The sequence below is a fragment of the Protopterus annectens genome, chromosome 9.part0 (genome assembly GCF_019279795.1).
Source record: "Protopterus annectens isolate FY-2018-M chromosome 9.part0, PAN1.0, whole genome shotgun sequence".
In the NCBI taxonomy this organism is placed as follows: Eukaryota; Metazoa; Chordata; order Ceratodontiformes; family Protopteridae; genus Protopterus; species Protopterus annectens.
Window position 1 is genome coordinate 954,742,916 of NC_056743.1, and position 19,307 is coordinate 954,762,222.

The 19,307-nt window shown below is 40.9% G+C and overlaps 1 protein-coding gene across 1 annotated transcript in view; it reads left to right on the forward strand.

Annotated features, from left to right (window-relative positions):
• Positions 1 to 19,307, forward strand: part of KIF27 (kinesin family member 27) — a 1,524,306-nt gene that overhangs the window by 1,119,535 nt on the left and 385,464 nt on the right. The gene's annotated exons all lie outside the window — the stretch shown is intronic.

Sequence of the window (19,307 nt, forward strand, 5' to 3'; positions counted from 1 at the left end):
CCTTAGGCAAATGATTCTGATTCTGAGAATAGTCTTTATTCTGATAGTCCCTTGGAATAATTTTCTTTTTCTGAAACCATATCCAGAATTATTTAATGAGAAACATAATGATATTCTAGCATCCTTGAAGAAATATGATTTATTTCAACTGTATTCTCCCGAAACCACTCATTCTCCTCCTGTACTTCATTCACCATTGCCATTGCAAGATATTATTATTACAGTATGTAACTTGCCCGACAGCCAGCCTGTTTCTTCTAAGAAAACAAATAGATTGTATAAAGTTTCCTCAGTCTTATTTTTTAGACTAAATTGTCAAGTTTGCATATTAAAGGTTTTGCTTGCATTGTGTGAGAATATGAGGAACATTTTAGCCACTTTTCTCTCTTTTGAGGGAAAATCTTCTATATATATTCTTACTGCTTCTGTGTCTCAAGTGACCAAACACTCTGATGTATGCTTAATATTCAGGTGATGCCTCTTCCAAAGTAGCTGCTACTGGAACTGTTATGAGAAAGTTTGCTTGGTTACATATGCAGAATCTCTCTGAGGATGGTGAAGCTGAAATTGTTAATTCTTTAGACAGGCTTTTCTTGGATCATCTACTGTTGAGGTACTGTAAAAGTGTGATGAAACAGGGAAACTAATTCAAACAGATGCTGTGAAGTTGTTTTAGCTCGCCTTCATTCTCACTGATGGGTTTGGAGCTGATCCTCAGCTCCTACTCGGCCAAATGCTAAAGCTCGAGGTCTTCAATCAGCTCATGGCCTACTCCCTATCCCATGATGCACTGGTGCTTCCCTCAGATCTCGTTTGCCGCTGCAACAGATCGGGCATTTCACTAGCTCTGGCCAGTGAATATAAGTATTTTTCTCAAGTTTAATATCTTTCTTCAAAATATTTAATTGATAGTTATAGCTTTCAGTTATATACATATATATCTGTGTGTGGTGTGTTTATTGTTAGTAGTATAAAAGGCTTGGATATAGTTTTTTGTGAGCCCGTTTTTTATTTAGGGCTATTTCTTCTTTAATATATAGCCTGTTTAAATTAGAAGGCTTTAAGGATTGTTTATAGTATTCTAGTATGATTATTTTTTTTTTGTAGGTTTGTTGATGTGTCTCAGGAGAAATCTAAGTCGGGTTTCAAAAAATGTGCTAAGTGTGTGCAGAAGATGTCCATCACTGATGGACACTTAGACTGCGTATATTGTTTGGGGGATGTTCACCTCCAAGAAAATTATTCCTTATGCAACTCATTCAGTACTAGGGTTTTGCATGAAAGAAAAAGTAAACGGATAGCTAGAGGACTGGTTAAGTTTTCCTTTCAGAAGGATAGATAAGGACAAGACCCAAGACAAGCATTCAGAATCTTCCAAGTCTTCTTCTGGATTGGAGGCGAAGACTAGCTCATCGACTCCAGAAAAATCAGACAGACCATCTACCTCGGCGCCACAAGTTTTGGAGCCGACAGTTGTGCTTGTTGGTAGGAGCTAGTCCCCAGTTCTGGAGCCGGTATCTCCTACCCTTAAGTCTCATATTTTACAGTCAATGGCTTCTTCCATAGCCTCTTCTTGGTCTTCAAGCCTCTCTGATAAGGATATGGATCATGTGGTGCAGAAGGTGCTGCAGACACCGGCACTAGCTAAGATTTTGTCGGGGCTGACCCCTGGGGCTTCGGACCAGACTGAGATCCAGTCTGTTACTTCTGTTCCTCCTCCAATCCGACTTGAGGTTTCGGAGCTGGAGTGTTCGAGTTGATGATTGTGGATAAGCCAGAACCAACACCTGCTCCAGCCTGTTGGTTCCGACTACTCTGAATTCCTCGGTGCCGGCCATGGAGTCTAGGAGCCGACACTCGCCGGTCGGGTCCGGGGAGGATAGTTGAACCAACCTCTTGGTTCTGGCTTTACCTCTCAGGGCTTCAGTGTGGCTGAGCTCAGCTTCTACCTCAGGCTCGGATCCCTCCACTTCAGTGCCAAGGAGATCACCTGCTTCTTCGGTTCCAGGGGTTTCCTCTCATTGGAGACGGGGGGCTTTTGATGCCATGAGGAGAGTATTGTCCTCTCCGGCTCCCACATCATCAGAAACGGCAACCTCCTCCCTCAAAGCACCTTTGTCTACCTCTGCTTCACTGGTCCCTCAAAAGCATAGAGACCCAGAGCCTCAGGTTGCCCCATTTCGTGAGCCTGTCTCTTCTGAGACCTCACCAGAAGCTCCCACTGAGGAGGTACCCAGGAACAGACTTTGCAAGAGGAAGCATCTGGACTCCCCACAGGAATCCGTCACATCAGATACTGACTTAGATGAGTCAGAAGGGTCCCCCTCTGATGATATCTCATTCGGAGATACCTTGGAAATTCTCAAACAGAGGGGTGGCTGGAAGCCCATTAATCCTACTGATGATGAGTCAGTTCTCCTGAAGGCTTTCCAGTCTCAACCCTTCACCTCTTGGGTGTCTCCTCCTTTTGATGAGCTGATGGAACTCATCTCTCAGAAGGCGTGGGAGTTCCCAGATACCATGGAACCTGTCCATCGGAGGCCTAACAAATTTATGACTTCCCCCCCAAGACAAGGCTTTCCTAACCAACAAAGTACCCATTAATGCTATGGTGGTGGCAGCAGCCACCAAGAAGGAGTTGTCAGAGACCTCTACATCTGTTCATCCTCCTAACAGAGATTCTAGGATCATGGACAGATATGGTAATCACATGTTTAGTTCAGCGGCCTTTGCTCTTTGATCCCTGAACTATCTCACGCATTTTACTAGACTACACAGAGATCTCTGTAAAGAGCTGGGAGATACTCTACAGGGTGCAGTAGATGCAGGAGTTTCAGATGAAGTAACTTCCAAGCTAGATACCCTAAATTCCCTTGTAAACTCTTCCATGTGTCTGATTTCATACGCAGCTGATGGAACGAGCAGGGCAGCGGGTACAGGAATTGCTCTTAGGAGACATTCCTGGATAAGCTTATGTTCCTTTGTGGAACCCTTTAAATCATCCTTTGTGAACACTCCTTTTGATGGCTCCTCCCTGTTTGGACCCAAAGTGAAGGAAACACTTACCAGGAGTGAGTAGGATGGAAAGACTCTCTCTGCTGTTGGAGCCCGTTTTTCCACCCCTACCATACCATACCCCAAAGGTCAGAAGGGATGGAAGATGTGGTTCCATAAAACTCAAGGAGCTTCCAGGACACTCATGGTGAACCCCCCTGTAGAGGCAGAGGAGGGGGTAATAATGGAAAAACTGCCCATGTGGCAGAGGGGTCCGCAGAATCAGGGCAACATAGATCAGTTCTTTGGAAAGCCCTATCAGCACTCCTGAAAGGAGGCCCACTTGTCCATCTCTGGAGACAGTCTGGGGATGCTTATGTGTACCCAGATGCCTGGCAAAACATAAACAATCACTGGGTACAAAGCATAATATCCAGAGGGTACTCCATTCCCTTTGCCACCCCACCACCCCTTGTAAGAAAAATCCCGGACATCCTACCTAGTCACAGGGAACAAGCAACCATAGAGATTCAAAGGTTGCTAGAAAAACGAGTCATCCAACCAGTCCCGGCAGACCAGAGAGGATCCGAAACTTACTCAAGGTTCTTTTTAGTTGCAAAGAAAACAGGGGACTGGAGACCCATTTTGGACGTCAGCAGACTAAACAAATCTGTCAAAAAGACAAAGTTTCGGATGGTCACACAACAGTCAATACTTCCCTTTCTTGGTAAAGACAATTGGATGTGCTCGATAGATCTCCAGGATGCTTACTATCACATCAAAATGGCCAGGCTATCCAGAGATCATCTGCGCTTTCGGCTGGGAGCCAGTCACTACCAGTTTCGAGCTCTGCCCTTTGGTCTCACTACAGCCCCCAGAGTGTTTACCAAATGCATGGCAGTAGTCACGGCCCACCTGAGACGTTTAGGATTCCAGGTGTTTTTATACCTAGACGACTGGCTTCTCACTGCCACCACCAGGCATCAACTCATACTAACAAGGGACACAACCTTAAACCTCTGCAGTCAGTTGGGGATTACCATAAACTCAGAAAAATGTGCCTTATCGCCATCTAAATGTACCATCTTTATAGGAGCAGATATAGATACCATTTCCATGACTGTAAAACTTCCACTGGAAAGGGTTTGTGTTTTATGAAAACAGGTCCTGATTCTTCTAGCAAAAGAAAAAGCCCCAGCTTTAATAGTGTTCAAATTATTGGGGACAATGTTGAAACTGAGGTGCCCAGTAGGAAGGTAGCTGGAATTAAAAAGCTGAACCACGACGAAGTAAAATCTTTTTTAATACAAAATGGTGAGTGCTTTTGCACTGGTAACCATTGCTTCATCAGACAGTTCATTCAAACAGCAACAGCACTTAAATACTTTAATTCATTACTAAAACAACAAATCCTACCACTCAAAGTTAATTCAGCACTCAGCAATCAAGTAATTACTATGGTTACGTTTTGCCCTTAGTTAATTGCTGAAGTCAGAAAAACTCTGTTTAAAAACCACATGCAAAAGACAAGAACATGTGGATAAATATAAATAAAATACGTAAAAAGTCAATGAATAAATACATATACTCATGTTCCCCATTTAGTAACTACTTATGTGCATAGATATAAGCATAAAAATATATATAAAAGTATAAGCAGTACACACTCAACAACTTAATACATATAGTCTGCCTAATAAATGCACATGTTGTCCACTTAGTAAATACATATGCTTTAATACATACATCTCAACAAATGCTTGTCTTTAGTGATATCTATGCGAGAAGCAGCTCAAGAAATACTGTCATATTGACCCAAAGCCCTGCATGTGTTTATGTAGTCTTCTCTTGTTAAAATAGTCTTATTATTTTTTTATTTTATTTTATTTCTTGAGCTGCTTCTAGCATAGATATCACTAAAGACAAGCATTTGTTGAGATGTATGTATTAAAGCATATGTATTTACTAGGTGGACAGCATGTGCATTTATTAGGCAGACTATATGTATTAAGTTGTTGAGTGTATACTGCTTATACTTTTATATATTTTTTATGCTTATATCTATGCACATAAGTAGTTACTAAATGGGGAACATGAGTATATGTATTTATTCATTGACTTTTTATGTATTTTATTTATATTTATCCACATGTTCTTGTCTTTACATTTTGTGCATGTGGTTTTTAAACAAGAGTTTTTCTGACTTCAGCAATTAACCAAGGGCAAAACATAACCATAGTAATTAATTGATTGCTGAGTGCTGAATTAACTTTGAGTGGTAGGATTGGTTGTTTTAGTAATGAATTAAAGTATTTAAGTGCTGTTGCTGTTTGAATGAACTGTCTGATGAAGCAATGGTTACCATTGCGAAAGCGCTCACCATTTTGTATTAAAAAAGATTTTACTTTGTCGTGGCTCAGCGTTTTTATTCCAGCTACCTTCCTACTGGGCACCTGTGTTTCAACATTTTCAACCTCTGGGCTGGTTTGGATTTATTTGTTTATTGGGGACAATGGCGGCAGCACTCATTGTGATTCCTTTAGGTTGAATGCACATGGTATATTACAATGGCTTCTGTTCACACAGTGGTCCTTTCAGGAACTTCCAATTTCACATCAAATCCTGATAACGAACTCATGCAAGAATGACCTTCGCTGGTGGCCAACGTCTCATCATGTAACAATAGGTCACCCCTTTGTTCTACCTGCTCCCATTACCACTGTGACCACTGACGCCTCCCTGATAGGGTGGGAGGAGCATTATCAGGGAAGAACAGCCCAAGGCATGTGGAAACAACACAAGGCTCATCTGCTTATCAGTGACCTAGAGATGAGAGTGGTACTTCTAGTGTTGCAGTCCTTTCATGACTCCCTTCCTCTTGGAACTATTGCAGTTCAGACGGACAACATGTCAGTGGTCTGGTACATAAACAAACAAGGAAGAACCAGATCTTACCCCCTATGTTGAGAGGCCCTGAGAGTATGGCAATGGGCAACTTCCACCCAGTGCTTTCTGATAGCAGCACACATCCCGGGGAAGTCCAGTGTGATAGCAGACAAATTGAGCAGTGCAATTCTATTGCCTCACTAGTGGTCCCTGAAACAAGAAGTGGCGGAAAGGATATTCCGCGGATAGAGCCAGCTTGCTGCGACCTCTTTGCAACCCCAGTGAACACGAAATGCAGCAGCTATAGGTCTCCTTTATGCATTTCTACCTTTTCCACTGATACTCAAAGTTTTACAGAAAGCAAAGACTCTGGGAAGGACCATTATTGTAATAGCCCCTTACTGGCCTCGTCAGATTTAGTTCCCCTTTCTTCAGCCTCATCTATTGGAAGAACCTTGGATGCTGGACCCAGTTCCAGATCTCCTGACTCATTCATCAAGGGCTCTTAATCCCACACTTCACACCCTCAAATTAATAGCTTGGCTGCTCCAGTTCCCAAAACAGCCAGGTTTCAAAATCTCTCAGCTGCAGCTCAGCCCATTGTAATATCCTCCCATAAATCATCTACCAGGAAGTTATACCTTAGTAAATATATGGGTGTCTCAAAACAATATTCACCCATATCTAGCCTCAATTTCATCCATTTTAGAGTTTTTGACCAAACTTTTCAATAAAGGAGCAGCTGCTGCAACCATTAGGGTTCAGTTAGCGGCAGTCTCTAACTTTCACCTTGGTGATCAGGAGTCTAATATCATGTCCCACAGACTCTCCAAAGCCTTTCTTAAGGGCACCTCTCATTTGAGACCCCTATTCAGTCAGCAGTTACATCATGGAATCTAAATTCTGTCCTTTTTCGTATCATTTTACCCCCATTCGAACTGGCCTCATCTTGTGACCTGAAATATTTATCATGGAAAACCATTTTTCTAGTAGCTATTACATCAGCTCAGAGGTTTCAAACTTACACGCCTTGTCCATAAAACCTCCATATTTAATATTTCATAATGACAGAGTTTCTCTTAAGACAAATCCATCATTTTTACCTAAGGTTTGTTCAGAGACAAATCTCAATCAGACTATAGAAATACTTGCTTTTTTCCCTTATTATTCTAATAAGATGGAACATACACTGCACAAGTTGGATGTCCACAGGCAGCTTCGATTCTGTTTACACAGGACTAAGGACTTGAAAATCAGAACAGCTCTTTGTTACATTTTCACTCAAAGAAAGGTGCTCCAGTGGTAAAAACTACCTTGTCAAAATGGTTATCAGATTGCATCTCTTTTACATACAATTCTGTCCATTCACCATTAAATAAAAAAATAAAGCCCCATTCAATTAGAGCTGTTTCCACATCTTCAGCTTTTCTGGCAAAACTATCAATAGATTCCATTTGTGCAGCAGCCACATGGTCTAGACCTCATACCTTTATCAATCATTACAAATTGGACAAGGCCTGCAGGGACAGGACCCCCTTTGGTTCCACTGTCATGAGGAATATACTTCCGTGAGCCACCTGAGAAAGATGGTGTTTGGGGCGCTAACCCATCAGTGAGAATGAAGGTGAGATAGAACAACTTCACATAAAGAAGTTATGTACTCACCACAACGTTCCATGTGAGTTATTCATCTTGCCTTCATTCTTATGTCCCACCCTCCAACCCCCTACAAGTGTCTTGTGGACTGAGAAGTTGAAACAAGTTTGGGTTGTCTTTAGTCCTTATCTAGTGTATCCTTGGATACCAAATTGTTTTGGCAGAACTTATTTAGTCTATTTAGTTGTCAGCAAACAAGATCTGAGGGAAGCACGAGGGCATCATGGGACAGGGAGTAGGCCACAAGCTGATTGAAGACCTCGAGCTTTAGCATTTGGTCAAGTCAGAGCCAAGGATCGGCTCCGAACCCATCAGTGAGAATGAAGGCGAGATGAACAACTTACATGAACGTTATGGTGAGTACATAACTTCTTTTTTATCATACTGATCCCTGCTGCAGTAGCCTTAGGTATAAAGCTTCAGGGTACCTTCCATGCACCCAAACTATCAAGCAGCTCAAGCTGAGCAAACTAAAAGACAATTTTGGGTGCAAAACCCTTCAAATATTTACTGACACTGAAAAGCACGCTCTTCTGAGGCTTTCGAGGATCGATGGTCAGTTTGTGCTTTCCTTTGCGGGACAGATAAGGTCCTTTGGGGAAAAAAACATAAATTTTCTTAATTTTGTTGATGTTTTATTATTTCCTCTTCAGGAAAGTTATTTTAAAGTTTGGAATGTTTTATTTTAAAGGACTGTTTCGAGACTGTAATGTACTCTTAAAATAAGCTCACCTTTTTCCTGTCTGTTTAAAGATAGTGTAAAGTAACTAAAAACAATTTTTTTCTATGAAGAAGTTGTATTTATTTTACTTTTGCAGGGCTGACAGAGTGTTTAAAGTGCTTTTTAAATTTTGTGTACTGGTAGCATTTACCATCAGTTGCTGATTGTCTTCCTCTGGAAAGAGGCAACATTTCTGGTTTGACCATGGAACAGACTACATGCCCCATTGTCTGTCCTTCTTCCAGCCAAAAAAGAAAACAATTAAGCAAACAACCAGGGGATATTATCCTGATGTGATTACATAGCCTTTTACTGTTACCCTCCCCTTCTGAAGCAGCTGCTCCCAGATAAATCATCCTACCAGCAAGAAGCAGCCAGTAGAGAAATCCTCCCTCCTCTTCAAAAAGGAGCCATTGAAAAGGTTCTACCAGATCAGACAGGTGCCAGGTTATTATATGTTATTTTCGGTACCAAAGAAAAACAAGGACATCAGGTCAATTTTGGACATAAACAAACTCAACCAGTATGTCAAAAAGTCAAGCTTCAGAATGGTTACAGTACAAGCTTTCCTGCCTTGATTGCAGCCAGATATTTGGATCTACTGAGTCAACATTCAGAATGCTTACCTCCACATCAAAATAGCAAAAGCACCCTGAAGGTTTCTGCTCTTTCATATAGTAGCCATTCACTTCCATTTCCGAGCCTTGCCCTTCAGTCTCACCACAGGCCCCTGAGTACCTTTACCAAGTGCACAGCCATGGTAACAGAGAATCTGACCCTGCTCTAGATCTGAGTAAGTGCTGTGCTAGACACCTGGCTTTTTGCTGCCACATTAAGAGTTTCTTGTCAGAGCAGGAGACCACTTGCTCCAACTCTGCCTGTCCTTGGGCATTTTTGTCAACTACAAGAAATCACAATCCTTACAGTTCAGCACGTCACCTCAACACAAAGTCTTGCAGCATATCTCTTCCTCCAGAAATAGTCCAATCTCTAAGGCTTTCTGTACCGAATCTACTTTAATTCATATCTCCTCTAAAAGTGCTCATGGCCACTTCTGTCCTAATGGTTTACTTAGCATGGTTCCTTATGAGGATTCTACAGTGGCTGCTCAGAGTACAATGGTCACAACTGACAGATTCACTGGCAGAACCTATTCTAATTACCAGTCTTTGTAGGAATCTGCTTCATTGGTGATTAACCTCCCTTTTGATATCACAGGGAGGCCCATTCTGTTGCACCCACCATCAGCAATGGTAACCACTGATGCCTCCTCCTTGGGTTTGTGGGCACATTATTAGGAGAGGATAGTCCAAGTTACATGGGCAGAACATCACTGTCCTGGACATGAGAGCAGTCCTCCTAGTGTTGCAGGAACTTCAGTACTTCTTACCCCCAGGGATGATTTCCATCCAAGCAGACAACATGAGATTAGTTTGGTATATCAACAAACGGGAGAACCAGGTCCAACCCTGTATGATGGAAAGCTATGAGAGTGTGGGAGTGGGTGACTACTTTGCATCACGTCTTGACAGCAATGCACATTCCTAGGGAGCCAGCTGTCTCACCAACAGGCTCAGCAGATCCATTCTATTCTGTTGCCTCATGAGCAGTCTCTCAGTCCAGAGCTAGCACATCAAATCTTTCAACACTGCAGCTATCTTTGCTGCAATCTCTTTGTCTCCCCAGTCAACACTAAGTGCAGTAACTATTTTGTCCTAATTCCCCCAAAGAGGCAGTCTCTGAGAGACTGTCTTGTCAGACAGTGGCCAACTGGATTTCTTTATGCATTCCCTAATCTTCTCCTGATGTCCACATGAATTCAGAAGGTAATCAATACAAAGTCACAGTGAGCATCATTTACCCATACTGACAATAGAACTTAAAACAAACTAGAATAGAAAAAAACAAAGTAATCCAATTCCGATAAAACTGTTTATTCCAATGGAAATCAAACTAAGCGCTTTCACCCAACTATTCCGTGGGTTTCATCAGAGTTATACATACACCATTCTCACTCTCATTATATACTTAATACCGTTCATCTGTATCCAATGACATAACTGCTTCAATTGTTTTTTTAAAATACTTAACAATCAATTAATTTTTAAACAATCCGATTTTGAACATATATAACATACAACACCTCATTTCATTGTATAAAATTCATTACAAATGTTAAAAAATGTTTTTTAATAACACATGTAAGTGACCCTTACATGTTTAGTTGTTCAACCTAAAAAATATATACATAACAACATTAACCCTATATCAAATATAAATAATCTGAAAAATTTTTCCGAAAATGTATTACAAGATTATTTCATATAGTATATTTATTTAGTGCAGTTATTAACTACTAAACCTCTACCTAACCACAAAACATTAACAAACTAGATGCAGTATGATTTGTATTTTAGTATACTAGAAATGGAGATGTGTTCATTGATGCCTGGCATGTTGTTGGCATTAAGTCTAAGTTGCCACAAGCATTCCTTCATTTCTAATAAATTGTTCACATCCCCCTCATTGTTAATGTTGTGTGGGATCCTGTCAACTACAAAAAATATAAACCTTTTAAAAATCCTCACATTTGGTACTGTGTATATATAAAGAACTAGATAACTTCTTATTTTTAATGTCCCTAGGGTATTCCATAATACGCTCTCTCAGTTTCCTGATGGTTTTGCCTATATAGAATGCTGGACATGATAAACAAGTCGCTATGTATACCACCATCTTAGTGTTACAGTTTACATGCCCAGGACATTTAATAGATCTATTGAAGTCCTGTACCATAACATAGGGACCGTCATTAATGAACTTACAGGTTCTACATAACCCACATTTCTTCATTCTTGAATTCTTATATGGTTGATTAGTATTGTTACTTTCAAAATATTCCTTAAGGTTCCTTCCCCTACTATATGTTATATTCGGACCTTTACCTAAAATATTCATAATGTCCAATTTGTTGCTGAATATTTTGTCCCGTATTTCCTTTATTGCGTTGAAAACTATTCCTGTGCTTTCATTAAATGGTAGTATTAATGATATGGTTAATGTTATTATGTATATATTTTTTAGGTTGAACAACTAAACACGTAAGGGTCACTTACATGTGTTATTAAAAAACATTTTTTAACATTTGTAATGAATTTTATACAATGAAATGAGGTGTTGTATGTTATATAAGTTCAAAATCGGATTGTTTAAAAATTAATTGATTGTTAAGTATTTTAAAAAAACAATTGAAGCAGTTATGTCATTGGATACAGATGAACGGTATTAAGTATATAATGAGAGTGAGAATGGCGTATGTATAACTCTGATGAAACCCACGGAATAGTTGGGTGAAAGCGCTTAGTTTGATTTCCATTGGAATAAACAGTTTTATCAGAATTGGATTACTTTGTTTTTTTCTATTTACTCATACTGGTCCAGGCAAATCTGGTTCCCCCTACTGAGGCCTCACATTAGGGAGAATCCTGATGGTTGTATCAGAGAGGAGATTTTCTTATTCAGTTCTCCAGGTTGCCTCACCTGGATCTTCTCAACTTCAAGTTATCTACAAAGTTTATCCCATTCTGATAATGGTCAGAGACCATTCACTGTTTCAAGAGATGGTATACATTCTTTCTGCCTCCCTAAAAAAAATGTATCCATAGAGATCACAAGAGTAAGTATAGGCATTTCACAGCTGGAGCAACTGCACAGGAAACAGATTCCTTCAGCATATTTATTGCACAAGTGCTTCTCTTCCTTTCAGTACTTTTTCTTCAGGTATTCATCTGTCACAGTCCAGTTAGACATGATCTCAAAGTTGCATTCCTACTTTGCCCATCAGTCTGAGAACCAATCTATGAGACCTCAATTTTGTTGAAGAGAACTTAACAAACTCCCCGTTTGAATCAGCATCATGCGCTTCGTTGACATTCCTTTCTTGGAAGATCTTATCCCTCATGGTTATAACCTCAGCCAGGAGAATATCTGAACTGCATGCACTGTTCTCATCCCCATCTTATTTGGCTTTTCAGAAAGACAGTCTCATTATACAACAATCCTTCCTTTCTTCTCAAGGTAACATACTGACCTAATTTGAATCAGCCATCCATCTACCAGTCTGCTTTCCCAATCACTCCACCAAGAGTAAATATTTGCTTTAAACTTTAGATATGCACAGACAGTTACAGTGTCATCTGCACAGAACTAAGGCCATTAGAAAAGTCTCACAATTGTTTGTTTCTTGTGCTCCAAATAAACTTAGTTCCAATATTTCCAGAATTACTTTGTCAAAATGGATTTCCAATTGCATAACATTTGTTTATTTTTCTAGCAATTGTCCATTGCTCTCTAGACTGAAACCTCATTCTAAGAGGTGGGTGGCTATGTCCAAATCCTTTTTCATAAATTCTTCCATGGATGAAATTTGTGTGGCTGCACACAAATGTACACGGTCCAGCTCTCATATTTTTGCAAAACATTATAAGCTGGACTTGATTTCAAGATCAAGAGCTTCTTTTGGAGCCACTGTTCTCAAGGGTCTCCTGACATGAACAAGTCAGATCAGCTGGATAGGATAAATAGGCTGTAGTAATTATGTATGTACCATAACACTGGATCCTTTGATGTGTATGTGTTAAATGCAACATCCCCCTCTGTCTCCCTTCCTGGTTTTAGCTCCAAAGACCTGAAGGGTTTGACTTTCCTTTTGGAGGTTTATAAGGATGTTTCTCTACATATTTAGACAACAGAAATTGACTGCAGTTTCATTATAGGTAAAAAGTTTAAAGGGCCTTGAGGCTGGAGCACTACTTTTGCCTGCTCAGATCTGAGAAGCAGCGACTCACAAGTTATATTGGACAGATGAGGATGAAGGGACCCAGGTTACAGTAAGTACATAACTACCCAGATAAAAAAAGTTTTGGAGAGATAACATAAATCAAACTTTATTTAAAAGAAAAGTATTTAACTATGAATATCATTACAAAGAGTGCTGATGAAAGGGGGAATATGGACTTAAGAGTAGGAAGCATTAGTCCTACTGAATGTTACAAAAATTGTGATGAGCCCTTTTGTCAGTTGAGTGCTTGAGTATAGCCAATGGGGGTGGGGGAAATACCTTACAGTTTGCAAATGAAAGTTTTTTTTTCTTTTAAGTTTTGAACATTTGATAATTGATTGTCCACTCAAAATATGTAATCAACGTGGAGAAAAAGTTCTTAACAGAAAGAAATTCAAACTGATGTATAATAAATGTAAAACATAGATGTTTGTGGTTTGACTATGATTTACTACAGGAAGAAAGTTTGCTAACTGAAAATGGAATGCAAATGTTCGGTGGTAAAGATTGTAGAATGTAACAAAATGCTAAACAGAATAATGTAATTGAAAACTTACATAGTAATGTCTTTCGGCTTTTCCCGGTTAGGGTTTGCCACAGTGGAACGCAGGTCCGCTTATGATTGGCAGTAGATTCTTACAGTGCCGAGGTGCCAGCCCGACACCCAACCGTCAATGAAGACACACCCATTCATGCACGCACCTACCTGCATGTCTTTAAGCGTCACTCGACCGTGGGGAGTACATGCAGACTCCACACAGAAGGCTCTCCAGCTGAGAATCAAGCTAGAGAACCTCTTGCTGTGAGGCGACAGCGTTAACCTCTGCACCATCGTGGCCTTAATTGAAAACATACATAAAAATCCTAATTTAGTTGAAAATTAAAATAAAAGCTGTGAAGAAAATGTTATTGCTCTGGAAACAATAATCAGATAACAGCTGGAAAGTAAGCAAAAGAGCAATGTTACTAGTAAAGTATATGAAGTTCATGACACTGAGGTAGAAGGAGGAAGTTATGAATTGTGTACAAGGAAAATGAGTAATGATGATAATATTTGGAAAAATAGCACAAAAAAAGAAAAAGGAAAAAAAAGGAAAAGTAAAGGAAATGGATAACTCTTCAGTTATTATCTGTAAATGTTCATAGTTATTAATGTAAGATGATTATATTGAAACTGTGTAATGAAGTTTAAGTGTCTACTTGACTGTTATAAAAAAATTAAAAAGGAAGAGAGAAAGCAATATGAGATATAGTGGAATTGTGTTATAGTTTGGACTATGGGAACAGATATATGTTCTGATACAGCAGTAACATTTAGAGATAACCATTATGGATTAAATGTTGTTATGACCAGGGAGGGTATTAGTGTCAAAAGTTAGATTAACAGATGATTGTTTGACTAATAGTAATATATGCATATGCTACATATGCCAAAAGAGGTAAGTTCTTGGAAGAAGTAAAAGAATTTGGTCATAGATATGGAAGTTACAAAGACGGGAGCTTGTAATTACGATATAAAGGGAACAAATATGTAGGGAGTTTATGAAAATGTGGACTTTGAAATTAGGAGAGGAAAGAAAGCATAGTTAAAAACAGAGAGTAAGAATATATATATATATATATATATATATATATATATATATATATATATACATATATATATATATATATATATATATATATACATATACATATATATATATATATATATATATATATATATTTACATACCTACATATGTATTAAAGCAGTAAAGGAAATCAGAGATAGTAAAACTATAAAAGGGTTTACTGACCACTTTAGCATTTGGGGAGGGTTTGTGAGTGTGAAAATGAGGGAATTAAGCTGGGAAAAAAGTTAAATATACTGTCTGCTGACTGGCAAATAGTGAAGAATGAGAGTTTTGAAGAACAACAGTAACAGGTATTTTTCTCCCTCCCACAGCTGATCATCAGCTGCCACCATCTCCTCACTTTGTTCACTAGGTCTACCAGTCCCACCTCAGCCTTCCCCAGGCTCAACTTAGTCCAACCTAAGCACTCAAAAAGCATCCTACAGCCCAGCACTTGCTCAGACCTAATAGCAAGCACTAATATACCCTTGACACATGATTGCCCAGCAGGCCAAGGCTCTTTATTCACCCCTCACCAACCAAGCGACTAAGCAGCTCACCCTACTATTCAGGCATGACCAAAGGGCAATTTCAGGTGTACTCTCCAGTCCAGCTGGTGAATGTGGGTATCCTGAGGCAATGTTACAACTGCCTCATGTACACAGACAACCCTCTCCTCCTACCACAAAACACTAACATATGCGAGAGATGCAATTATACAGCCAAACTGGAGGCTAAGCTGTCTCCACCCAAGACTGGAACAGTCAGTCAAGAGGAGAAGGTTAACACTTGTGCCACACCTCCAGCCACACACAGACCTACTAAACCAGCACTGGCAAAAAATACACATAAATACACAAAATCATACTCGGAGGCTCTAAATAAAAACCTACAAAAGCATCAGAGACCTCCAAAATAGACACCCAAACAACCTGCACCTCCCGTCACAAACCAGACAACACATAAAACACAAAATCAGTGTGCCGCATAATCACAGCCCTTAAGGCGAAATAACATACCTAACACACTAGTAATAGGTGACTCTATAGTCAGGCACACCACTCACAAGGCTGGACAAGCAGAAGGTTACTCTTAGCTGCCTGTCGGGAGCCAGAATCCGCCACATAACACAAGCACTCAGGTCACTCCAGAACAAGTACAAATATGACTCTGTCATTGTTCATGTTGGTGTGAATGACTTGAGGCGTACCTTCCTGGACTACATGAAAAGAGACATGGAAGAGCTCTCTGATCATGTAGCCCAGGCTGGTATGACCCTGACCCTGAGTAGCATCCTGCCCTCACTAAGAATGATACCTCAGTATAAAAAGAAAATTATCAATTTCAACAATTGTCTAAGCTTCTGCTGTCATTCAAAGGGGATCTAGTGTATGTCAGCCTGGGACGACATGCTCGACAAGCCACTTTGCTTCTCAAGAGATGGCTTGCACCTGTCACCCCTAGGCTTTCAAATACTGGCCAAGGCTGTTGCTGCCCCCATAGTGCCTTTTTTAGGTAAGGCTCAAAAGTCAAACCCACCTCCATAAACAGCACAATTAACAAAAAAACGAGGGTTATACTACTCAATGCCAGAAGTTTAACTCTCAAAATACACATACTCGAAGCACTCCTCAGTATGGAGAACTTCGACATTTGTGCAGTAACTGAAATCTGGTTCAAGGCTCCAGAGAGCACCCCAGCACTACCAGGCTACAACTCGTACCACACGTTTCGGCCACAGAACATGGACCGAAACACAAAAGGAGGGGGTGTGTTCATCATCAAGGATACCTACACCTCCAGGTTAGTGGTGCAGCATGATACCTCTGAGATCATCCATATGCAACTAACATTGGGCAAGTCTGCAATGCAAATTGTGGCCTATTACAGATCACCCTCCATGACCCAGGACCACCACTCCACCTTTCTGGAGACACTGGAAAACATGAAGGTCCTACCGAACACCCTGATATTGGGCGATTTCAATTATCCTACCATTAACTGGGAAAACTACTCAAGTACAAACTCCCAGGCCCAGAGCTTCCTGGAATTCATCAACTCAAATGCCCTGGATCAGCTGGTAAACTCCCCTACCAGAGGTGAAAACATATTGGACCTGGTCATCACAAACATGGGCGACAGGTGTTCCACACCGGAGGTCCCGTCACTGGTTAGTTCAGACCATAAACTAATCACTCTGGATGTCCACACCCCACCACCACCCCAAACTAAGGAAACCACAGTAAAAAACTTTTCTAAAGCAAACTTCACCTTACTTAAGACAGAGGCCGTAAGTTTCACAGCCCCTCGCTAAAGGATAATGCTGCCCAAGATGCAGAAACCTTTACAAATGCACTCTATGAGCACCTACAAGGATGCATGGATTGTGCCATCCCTAGCAAAACCAAGACTCACTCCTCTAAGAAAAGGAAACCAGTCTGGTGGACCCCTGCCATAAACAGGCTATACAATAGAAGGAGGAAACTAGTTCAGAAAAAAAGCAAATCCCAAGAAGGAAAGACATCCCTGATCAGTATCAGTAAGAAACTAAGGTCCCTCATAAAATCATCCAAGGCTAACTTCGAAAGAAAAATAGCCAAGGATTCAAAAGATAACCACAAAGCCTTCTTTAGCTATGTTAAGAATCTAAGTGGCAACTCGCAGATATGCACTGAACAAGTGCAAAATAGCACAAAATAAACTGAACCTACTGATATTGCCAACATCCTGGCAGATAGATTCAGTGCAAACTTCACCCCCTCCCCCCTCTCACCCCCAGAAGGGCCCAGAACAATACCGGAAAAGTGTATTGTCCCAGAAATCACAGACAGGTGAAAATAGCCCTTTCAAAAGCCAATGGGGCTAGATGGTGTCCCAGGCTGCGTCTTGCACGAACTACAGAACGAACTAACCCCCCCACCTAAACACACTGTTCAACCTCAGCTTCTCCACAGGCTACGTGCCCATAGAATGGCACACAGCAATGGTTATTCCACTCCACAAAGGAAGGGGCCACAACTGACCCTGGTAACTATTGCCCCATAAGCCTGACTAGCCTGGTCTGCAAGGCTGTGGAGCGCATTATCATGGAACTCATTAACAAAGACATTGGGAACCACCAAACACTTGATCCAACCCAGTTCGGCTTTGTTAGAGGCAGATCATGCCTACTAAACCTGGTTGACTTCTTCAAGACAGTCACCAAGGCCATAGACAAGGGAAAGGTTGTTCACACAGCCTACCTTGACCTCACCAAAGCTTTCAACACCATTCCCCTCGGGTATTACAGAAAAACTCACCAGCCTGAACATAAACCCCTACGTCACGAGATGGGTTGCCAACTGGCTTACAAACAGAACTCACATGGTAAGAATAGCAGGCTCCAGGTCCGACTCTAAACCAGTCACAAGTGGTGTCCTGCAAGGCTTGGTCCTGGGACCCCTACTGTTCGGTATATACTTCTCAGAAGTACAGGCAAACACAGGAGGACTATGGCTAACCAAGTTCACCGATGACTGCAAACTGGGAGCCATAATTGACTCTATGGCTGACACGGACATCTTCCAAAAGGGCCTTACTGAGACAGACACCTGGTGTCAAAGTCATGGCCTCAAGCTAAATGCCAAAAAATGCATAGTCTTCCCGTTTTGGAAAAACAAAACACCCACGAATTACCACATAGGTGGCAAGCCCCCTTATTACAGAAGAGGTAATAAGAGATCTGGGAACCCAGGTAGATAATAATCTCTCCTTTGACAATCATATTGCCAAAGTAGTTAGGAAATCCCTCTATGTGGCCCATCTAATTACTAAAGGATTCGCATCTAGAAATAAAGAGGTTATAGTGCCCCTCTCATCACTCATCAGACCCTTGATAGAGTACAATGCCCCATTTGGGATGTACCTCACAAGACACTTCCAACAGCTGGAGAGACCACAAAAGTACCTTACCAAGAAGATTACTGGCCTCAAACATATGTCCTATGCAGCCGACTGAAAAAATTCTGGCTGTACTCAGTGGCATGTCACTTACTCAGAGGTGATCTCTGCCTGACTTACAAAGCCATGTCCAACTCAGAATTGATGGACATGCTCCACCTAAAGAAATCCAAGTCACTGCGAGCCACGCGCTCTAGTGAACTAAACCTCGCCACAACAATAAATAGAATATGCTGGAGAGATAGATTCCTGTCACAGAGACTCCCCATGCTTTGGAACAAAATTCCAAACTACATTAGGCAGAGCCCCTCACTAACACTCTTCAAGAGAAACCTTGACGAGTAGATGGGTAACAGAAAATACACCCCTGGGATCACTTCATTGGCTCAGCTTGAAAGAGGATCAGTTAATCAATGGGGCAGTGATAGCCGACACACTCTGGCTAGACTTATAAATGCCCTCGGGCAGATAGCCTAGTACCTACCTATGAACCTATGTCTGGTGCCTATTTAGGGATGCTGGTGCAGTGTCACACTGCTGTGGAATAGTATGTTTTACCCCCTAACACCAAGTGGCAGCCTGTTGCTCCACACTTGATGACTCCAAGAGGTGCATTCTTCCACACGTGCAACCTTCTGACAAAGCAGTATTACCACTTG